This window comes from Macrobrachium rosenbergii, chromosome 14 (genome assembly GCF_040412425.1).
Source record: "Macrobrachium rosenbergii isolate ZJJX-2024 chromosome 14, ASM4041242v1, whole genome shotgun sequence".
Taxonomy (NCBI): domain Eukaryota; kingdom Metazoa; phylum Arthropoda; class Malacostraca; order Decapoda; family Palaemonidae; genus Macrobrachium; species Macrobrachium rosenbergii.
The window spans coordinates 19,236,523-19,246,490 of NC_089754.1; the positions used below are offsets into that span (position 1 = coordinate 19,236,523).

The window sequence follows — 9,968 nt, forward strand, 5'->3', positions numbered from 1 at the left end:
CCTATTTTAGATCCATTTTAACTATTTAAATACTTTATAGATTTTCGGGGAAGCTTAAAAATTTAAAGGTATTATTATTATTATTATTATTATTATTATTATTATTATTATTATTATTATTATTATTATTATTATTATTATTTGCTCATTAAAACTAAAGCTATGTTAAACTGGGCTAAAAGCAGATAGATTTTAGGTAAAAATAAATTTCTTATACGCTTAATGTTTATTCTATGGACGTTATAGAGCAAAAGTGTTCCTTTCGTGTTGATAATGAAATAACGACTATTATTTTTTAGGACGGAAATTTTTCTCTCTCTCTCTCTCTCTCTCTCTCTCTCTCTCTCTCTCTCTCTCTCTCTCTCTCTCTCTCTCTCTCTCGATTTTATATAATATGTACATATAGAAATATGTGTATATATACATACATACATATATATATATATATATATATATATATATATATATATATATATATATATATAAAATATTTGATTTTAAACCACGAAAAGGTGAAAAAGTGATGATTATACGAGCAAAGTTTCAGCCATGAAGGAAAGTGAAACAGTGGAGATGCTAAGTACTTTTTCGTCTTATTACCCAGACATTTGCAATGTCTTGGTAATAAGAGGAAAATTTAACAATCTCCATTGTTTCACTTTTTCCTTAAATAACTAAAACTTTGTTTATATATATATATATATATATATATATATATATATATATATATATATATATATATATATATATATATATATATATATATATACATATATATATATATATATATATATATATATATATATATATATATATATATATATATATATATAAGATGTGAGTGTGTGTGTGTGTGTGTTGTATGAATGTGTCTCTATATATGGTTTTTAAATATGTCGTGAAAGAATGTACATCTTATAAGAACGAGTAGACCATAATATTCACTACTGAAAAGCTGATTCCATATCAAGTGTGTCATCGAACCCCAATGTCAAAATAATAAATAAGTGGAATTAAAACAAGTAGAAAACATTTTAGCATTGCTGAAGCAATCCCGATCCGTCCACAGTGACACTTTTCACGACTAATGAGTTTAACTGTGAATTCTTCTGGATTTCGCCTGGATTTTCTTTATTTTTCTCTCTCACTGAGTGAGAAGAGGTTATTGCGTGTATTAAAGGCGCTTTGGAACATTACGTTTGCCAGCCCTGAAACTTCTGTGCTCCAGGTCCTGTTCTTCGTAATTGTCAAAGACTGAAGGTCATATTTTAAAGAAAATTAGAAAATAACTCTTTGTTGATAGCAGAAACATACGTATCAAACAGAAGTTGAAGAACGATGGATAATAATTAAGTTATGTGAAAATCTGGAAGGGAAATGAACATAATTAAAAGATGGTCGAAGCTGATGACGTTTCAGTAATGAAACAATCGTGTCAGTGTCACAGTCGTTAATCAACGCACTCGTCTTTCCGTTCTGGAAAAAGGGAGCACAGGCCCTTAATGAACAGATTCTTGAAAACGTTCTTTGTTCCCTGACCACCGACCAGATGAATTTGATGCCGAATTAAAAATCAAAATGACAAATGCAAGAGTAGATCACGTCATGAAGTTAGTATTTTTTAGTGGCTGAAGGAAACCTAAAAATAAAAAAAAATAACTCGGTAGATAATTGAAAGTCCACAGAATGTTCCATTGTAAAGATTATCCCTGTTATGACTATACGAAAGTTTTTCTCATACAGGGATTTGTTGAAGGATGCTGTCATTGTTGTGCATAATAAAAACATTTGCAAATGCAAAAACGCATACTTTAATAATAATAATAATAATAATAATAATAATAATAATAATAATAATAATAATAATAATAATAATAATAATAATAATTATTATTATTATTATAATTATAATAATAATAATAATATCTATCGATTACATGGACTAATATACTTATCTCCTTCAATGTATAGAATTTTTCTCTTGTGACATGCAGCGTGTATTTGTTTAGCCTCTGGAAATTTCGGAAAAATGTCTGAATTCCGTTTTTGTTTCCTCTCTCCTTTGATCTCCCCACTTTTGCTCCATTGTTTACCTCGTATCATTGACAAACATAAGAGTAAACCCATGAAGTATCTTTTGTAACGCCCAATAACAACATAGATAGCATACCCATCTTTCCCACAGGGGATAGCAAAGGGAATCCTAGACTTAGAGGTAAATTATGAAAATTGTATTTGGAGAGGAACTTGGAAACCGATGGATTATTAGAATTCCTTTTACTGTTTTGCTTCCGGAGATCTGTGTTATGAATTCTTTACAAAATAACTCTTACAGCGATTAAGGAAAAAAAGAACCATTAAATCATTTGTGTATTTGTTTCTCTGCTGTGATAGCAAGGCAGATTTTGGAACTTGAATGGCTTTATCTCTTTTCTGCATATAATTTCATCTATCTATCTATCTATCTATCTATCTATATATATATATATATATATATATATATATATATATATATATACATACATATATACATATATATACAGTATATATATATATTTATATATATGTATATTATAAATATATATGTGTATATATGCATTATACGTATATGTATGTATGCATACATGCATATGCTGTACAGTATATACTGTACGCACTTTGTACAGAAAAGAGATAAAACCTCAAATGAAAATTAAAGCTTTGAAAATTAACAACATATTTGATATTTCAGTCTTTATTAATAAACTAATTCGAATGGTTTCAGCAGTGAGATGTATAAGGAGATGTATAAGGACACAGAAAAAATTTTCCACCAAAAATCCCAGTTCCATACCACCAGCCCTCGGATTTACCCGGGACCTGCCGGATGCAACGCAGAAAAAAAAGGCTAAATTAAATCAGGATTTAATTCTATACAGTAAGTTCAATATTGTCCCTTATACGAATTACGAACGCTCCTAGCGGAGTTATAGTTTTCAAAATCGTTATAACTTCGTGGTAACTTTTCAACTTCCATAAAAATTAGAACCCATGAGAGACCAATGAATTTTTTTTACCAGCTTTACATAGAGCTTATACTCTAAAAATATTAAAAACTCTGTGAGCGGATAAAAACTGGTTCGGATTTGTCTATGGGAATTAATAATTGTTTATAACCAAGGGCAAGAAAGTGATGCATGCCCATGGGAAAAATGTCAGGTTTTAAATAATTTCATGTGTAAAAATAACATTAACGGAAAAGGGACTCCATAATTTTATTTACCATACAAAGGCCGGAACACATGAAAGGGATATCCCTCTTTGAAAATCGACAGGGAACTGAGTTATCCACTTCATATTTTAGATGTTCATTTTGGTTAAGCAAAGAAGAGCACATTCAATAACAAAAGTAAATAGAGAGAAATTATAAATGGAGAGAAATTGCCCAAAAGTACCTTTTGTTTACATTGCTTCATCGGCTTTGAACTATTTGAATGACTTTTGAAAGAATTTCCATTTTCACTCAGCACTTAAAATGAAGCCGATAAAAACAGTCTTCTACACAGTAGCAACATCTTTGTCAAAATCCTGTGGATGAATAGATCAAAAGAAATACTCAAAACTGCCCGAAAGAATAATGCTCTCTTAACAAACTTAAATTAAACAATCACATAGAACAGACTGGACCGTAAGAGTGTAATGATGTGATGTAATATCAAAGTTTTCTAGAAATCGTTTTTTGTGTTTTTGCATAAATACTATTTACTTCAAAATATTAACCTAATCCCAGGTCTGTATGTTCTTCATCCAGTTTTGCACAATATGCTGAAATAAGAATAAAAGGAAGAATTGCAGAATACAAATAGTAGCTCTTGGTAATGTCCTTCCTTTCTATTACCTCAGTTAATTGGTTAAGACATAGTGACAGTTGTAGGCGTGAAAACGGGTTCTAAATCTTTTTACTTCTTTTTATTTTTGGCATAAATAAAGTATCCTCGTAATTTAATTTTTTGTAGTGTGCAAGGTTTATATATATATATATATATATATATATATATATATATATATATATATATATATGTGTGTGTGTGTGTGTGTGTGTGTGTGTGTGTGTATGTATAATGTATAAATATGTATTATATATATACATATTTATAGTATATATTTAAATGTATATTTATATACATACAAACATACATACATATATATATATATATATATATATATATATATATATATATATATATATATATATATATATATTGTTTGTGTATGTTTAGTCCTCTGCCTCCATTCATCATTAACATGTTTTAAGTTAGGACTAAGGACCAAAAATATATAATCATTTGATATTGAAGGGAAGAGGTAATATGTTGCATATGTGAGAGAGAGAGAGAGAGAGAGAGAGAGAGAGAGAGAGAGAGAGAGAGAGAGAGAGAGAGAGTTCAAAAAGACAAAAAGGAGACTTCAAGGAGAGTGAAAAGTTATTAGAAGTGTTTAAAGCAAAAACTGCCAGGAGTATTGCACAAAAGCTCACAATGACTGACGTGATCATTAACCCAACGTAGAATCAGATCATTAACGAAGCAATCAGTGCAATGACAGCGCTGTCAATTGTTTCGATTGTCTTCATGCCGAGGGAATACAAAGAACCAGGTAATACATGAGGTTATAATGTAAAGTATGTATTGTCTGTCAATGTGACAGCAAATTAGAATTGTAAATCTATAATAGATAATGCGATATTGATGAAGCAGATGATTTATGACAGTGGAAGGTTTACGCTGAGTCAGAAAATACCTTACTGAATGAAATATGAGACAATCTATCAATCTTCTTTTACCAGTCTTCAATAAAAAAATAATGCGCTCTTTGCGACACCACGTACTATTGTTTGCACAGTGCATAATATCCAAAATAATAGTTAATTAACTGTTTATTGTTTTTTAAGGAATGTATTGTCATTTTTCTATACTAGAGAATGAGTCCTTTTACTATCTTTTGCGAATAACATTCAATCTCCAGATTTTTTTTTCTGTAATTTACAACTCTCGGCTCACGTCATAGGCAAAAGATTTGTCAACTTCATCTGGGATAGTACTTTTCCCTGTGTTGTTTTAAAGGATTTTTATTTTAAATACAAGATTTCAAGACACTTGTAGTACTCCAGCTATATTTTTGTCCAAACGGTGTCAGCCAGAAATTCCCTAGAACATATTATTCTTACTTGGTATTAAATAATGGTAATAACTTTGGTCTCCACATCTACAAGTCAGAATCTCTTGTCTATTTCGGATTTTCCGAGATACATACATCTCGTTAATGCTGTCCTTATCTCTTCTGTTGTGGTCTGCATGTTTTATGCGTAAATAATGCGTGCATATAGCCTACGACGTCCACAGAGATCTATTCATCTATTAATGCCACATCTCATGAGTTGCAGAAAAGTTCATTACATATCGAAATATCTTCTCCCAAAGATAGTCTGAAAAAAACTGAGCTTTTTGGCTATTCTGAAAACCGGCGAAAACCTGAATCATTTTGTGAAAATACAAAATAAAATAACTACAAAAGCAAATGATGACACCAAGATTTCGGAGTTCGGAATAAATTATTCGTAAAAAAAGGGTGTTTAAAAATAGTCGCTATCAATATAGCAAGGTGATAACTAAAATAATTTTGAAATCCCAGTACTCTAACTTTTATTTTAAAAATCTAATAGTTTCAGACCAATACAAAAACAGGAAGTTTTCCAGAGAATGACGTAAAAGTTACTCGATAAAAATGGTTTGATGTGGCGTATTATTCAAGTCCCAAAATAACAGCTGTTAAGCCTATTCCTTGGTTGAAAGTCGAAGTATTTACGTAGAGTATTCAAGGAGCTGTAATCGAGTTAATTCTCGACCCTTATGCCCGGAGCCCGAGAGAGGTCTTTTAAAACCTCCTCTGGAGTTTTATCGAAAACACCACGTAACTTAGTTGCGGGAGAGTAATATTGGAAGGTTCTGCGAAGTAAATAGATACAAAGAATTCGAAATTAAATTTAATGGTTTTCTCAACGCAAGGAATTCGTGTGATTTTTTCATTCCCTTTCTTTCATCTCATGATGGTGTTGTCTTTCAAGATTATAAAAAAAACAATATTAATCAGGGACTTTGCCTTGAATTCCTTCGTTGCATACATGTCCTAGAATAAAGACGGTAATGGCAAAAATAAAAGATGTCAATTAGTAACAGTATAAAGCTGATAATAAGACCTCTATTGTGTGTTTCCTTATGCATACTATATAAAAATAGTCATCTATAACATATAATACTATTGCCACTCGCGGTATAAGTGTAAATTATTGAACGTCCACATGCTGTCTGATATTCATGCATCACCTTACTTCCCCTTCAAGGTCCTCTGTTAATGGCAGAAGTCTTCACATGGAAAGATGAAAGCAGTCACTTGAAAAACATCTACGAGCTCATTCCTCCTCAATAACACATTCGATATTCTCCCGGACATTAAAATACTTCTTTTCTAGCATTTCCGCCGTGTCATCAGCACTTATTTTCCAACTCTCTTCCTTCCCCTTTCCTCCAAATATCGGAATTATTAAAAAACCGTTTTCTTTAATTTTTCCTCCCATTTTTTCGTCATGATCACATCACCTTGACGTTACACGATCCATTTTACATATGGCAATCTTTACAATTTTCTTAGCTTATTCAACACTTACTAGTACCGAAAATAGAAAGTAAACAGTTCGTTTTCAGGTATTTCACATACTCGTTTGTTTATACTCAACCAGGAAAAGTCACTGTCGTGAAAATGTAGATCGCTAACCCTTCCTGACATTCCAGCCTCTGCTTCCTTAAGTGTTCTTCTCACCCGTAACTTTCGCGGAGCCCATAATGATAATTACGTTGATGATTATAATACAATTTTCAGGAAGGCATATACAATAGATTCAGTATATATTAACTTCATGAAATAGTGCATTTGAACTGAGTGCTTGGTTTCTCTAAGCCACTTTACAATTTCGTACCGAATTCACGATCGTGATGCTTGTCCACTTTTTCTGCAAGGGAGAGAAATTTGCATTCTTGTACACCACTTCCTATTTCATCATCTTCTCTTTCGGTAAACAATCAATTTCCTGTATCACTTTTTGTTCCACCTAATTTTTTTGTATTTGTCAATATTTCTGTCAAATAGTTCCTCAGCTTTTCTCTAGGTTGAGGTTATGCTTTCACGTCCTGTGTATTAGAGATAACATATTTCGCGCAGTATAGTTAGACTTCTGTCGATGTGATAAAGGGGCAGTATAAACCGAGCTTTTTATATATAAAATCTATTTCTCGTTATTTAAAGTTCATCGATACTAATATCCATTTCTCTTACTCATTCTGCATTAGTCGACCAGAGCTGGGATATTTTGGCCTTCTAACTTTCCTGGAAAAATAAGATGCATACATACACATCATATTTTTACACGCATGCCAACGTACATACGTCTAGAAAAGGTTGGCCCTTATTGAATACAACTGTAAAGCTGACTTGAAGTGCTATGCAAACCTTGTTACCGGCCCAACAGTGAATAGACTTCACTCCATACTAAATCATCGGACCCAAACTTTCTTCTTCTTCCCAGTTCTGCCACGAAAGTTACAATTTTAACCGAAGTTTAAACCAAGAAATCTGAGGGGAAATTATTACACAACAATATACTTTTATATTTACATGCTTGCATAAAATTTCAAGACATGGTACCAAGATTTCTCGACAATTGAAGACCTCCTCGAAAATTAAACGCAGGAGGTTCAGGTAGATACCCAGGATCTTTAAAAAAATTTACTAAAAAAATTCACAATATACAGTAAACGTTTCACAGGAAAATAACCAATTCATGCACATGAAGTGAGTCTGACAGTTTTCTACTTCCTTATTTTATTTTTTTTTCCATATCCTATTTCTAACAGATCTGCCAATTTTACAGTCAAAATAAGTAAATCTTGTGAACTACTCAGTTATGGATTACTTTTCGAAAAGTTATCATTTACTTATAATTCTTGAAGTTTCCGAATGTGGAAAAAAGAGGTAGAACAGTTATAAATTATATAAAAGAAATAAAAGCTAAATATTTCAAACGCATGAATGAAATAGTATTTATATAGTTCAATGAAATGCATTTCATGTATTTTGCGACGAACCCAAATTGGTTTAAGATTTTAAAGCACTAAAGGCTCTTCACAAATTCCTGACATTAGAAGAAATAGAAGAAAAATACTGCTGAAAGTATGAGAAGAAAATTATTCAGCTTCTGTCACAACTGTCCAACTAAAACAAAAGGCTAGATAAACAAACGCAAAGTTAAGAAGTAAATGTCATACACTTTTGAGATAAGTGGTAAGAGATTCATGAGAACTCCTGACAAGTTTAGTATCTAAAGCAGTTTTCTAATAACTAAAACATGCACGTATTGAGAAATATGATATATATATATATATATATATATATATATATATATATATATATATATATATATATGTATATGTATATATATGTATATATATACTTACATATACAGTATATATAGACTTACATATAAATATACATACATATATATGTATGTATATATATATGTAAGTGTATATACACATATATACATATATATATTATATATAGGTAAATATATTTCTAGTTATAGATATATATATATATATATATATATATATATATATATATATATATATATAGGTATAATATATATTTATAGTTATTTATATATATATATATATATATATATATATATATATATATATATATATATTTATATATATATATAATATAAATATATACATTTATATATATATATATATATATATATATATATATATATATATATATATATATATATATATATATATATTATATATATATATATACATATATATGTATATATGTATATATATATATATATATATATATATATATATATATATATATATATATACTTCTAATTATAAGGGCAAATTATCAGGAGAAACTACCATAGCAAAATATATATGCTTGTAAAAAAAATATCAAATAGAAACTAAGGAAGATGATACATAATAACAAAGACTAAAAATGAGCACCTTAAAAGTATTAAAAAAAAATCAAATGAAAATGTAAGAAACCTTTCGCATTCTAAAACTAATATAAAATAACCAGAAAATCTCATTCGCGTGAATGAACCAATATCCTTCGAGGAAGATGGTTCAGCCTGATATGATATTCCTAATCAAGACTGAGAGAGGTAATGACCGAGCCTTGGCTGAGATGTGAAGGACCCACTTGGCTTATTCGAGTGATGATAATTATGACATTTTCTTTCGCATCCTTAGTATGCACGGTCGAAGGAGGATGCGAAAGATAAAAGGGTTTAGATTTCCATCTTATCTGAGATAAAGGTCAGTCAGTGTTTGCATTAGGTAATAATAATAATAATGCATAATAATAATAATAATAATAATAATAATAATAATTATTATATTATTATTATTATATTATTAAATGATGAAAAATTCCACAATTATGTAATTGTGTATATATATATATATATATATATATATATATATATATATATATATATATCAGCAATAAGTCACCAAACTGTGTGACAAATGTATACGTGACGACCACATGAAAGGTGAAAATTAAAGACCAGGTGTGTGTGTGTACACTTTTCCGGGGTACAAAGTAAAATAAATAAAGATATAAACAAGAAAACTTCACAAAACAAAGATCAAAGCCACTAACAAGCTAAACATCATTACTGAATGCAATCACTAGTTTGAAGTCAAATTGTCACATACCAAACAAAAAATACTTTTTTGTTTAGAACAGGCTATTGCTAAAAGGTAACATTGTACTTCCCTACAATTTTATGAACAAGGTAACTATCTAATTTAAAAAGACCCGAACTAATATTCATAAGTTGATTGTTAAAATGCTTAATA

General features: G+C 29.8%; 1 long non-coding RNA gene across 1 annotated transcript in view; it reads left to right on the forward strand.

Moving 5' to 3' along the window:
- Window positions 1–2,952, forward strand: part of LOC136845747 (uncharacterized) — a 41,441-nt gene extending 38,489 nt beyond the window's left edge. Inside the window, exon 3 of the long non-coding RNA XR_010855236.1 lies at window positions 2,765–2,952. This is a non-coding gene — a long non-coding RNA (uncharacterized lncRNA). The remainder of the gene's footprint in view (window positions 1–2,764) is intronic.
- Window positions 2,953–9,968: the final 7,016 nt, after the last annotated feature.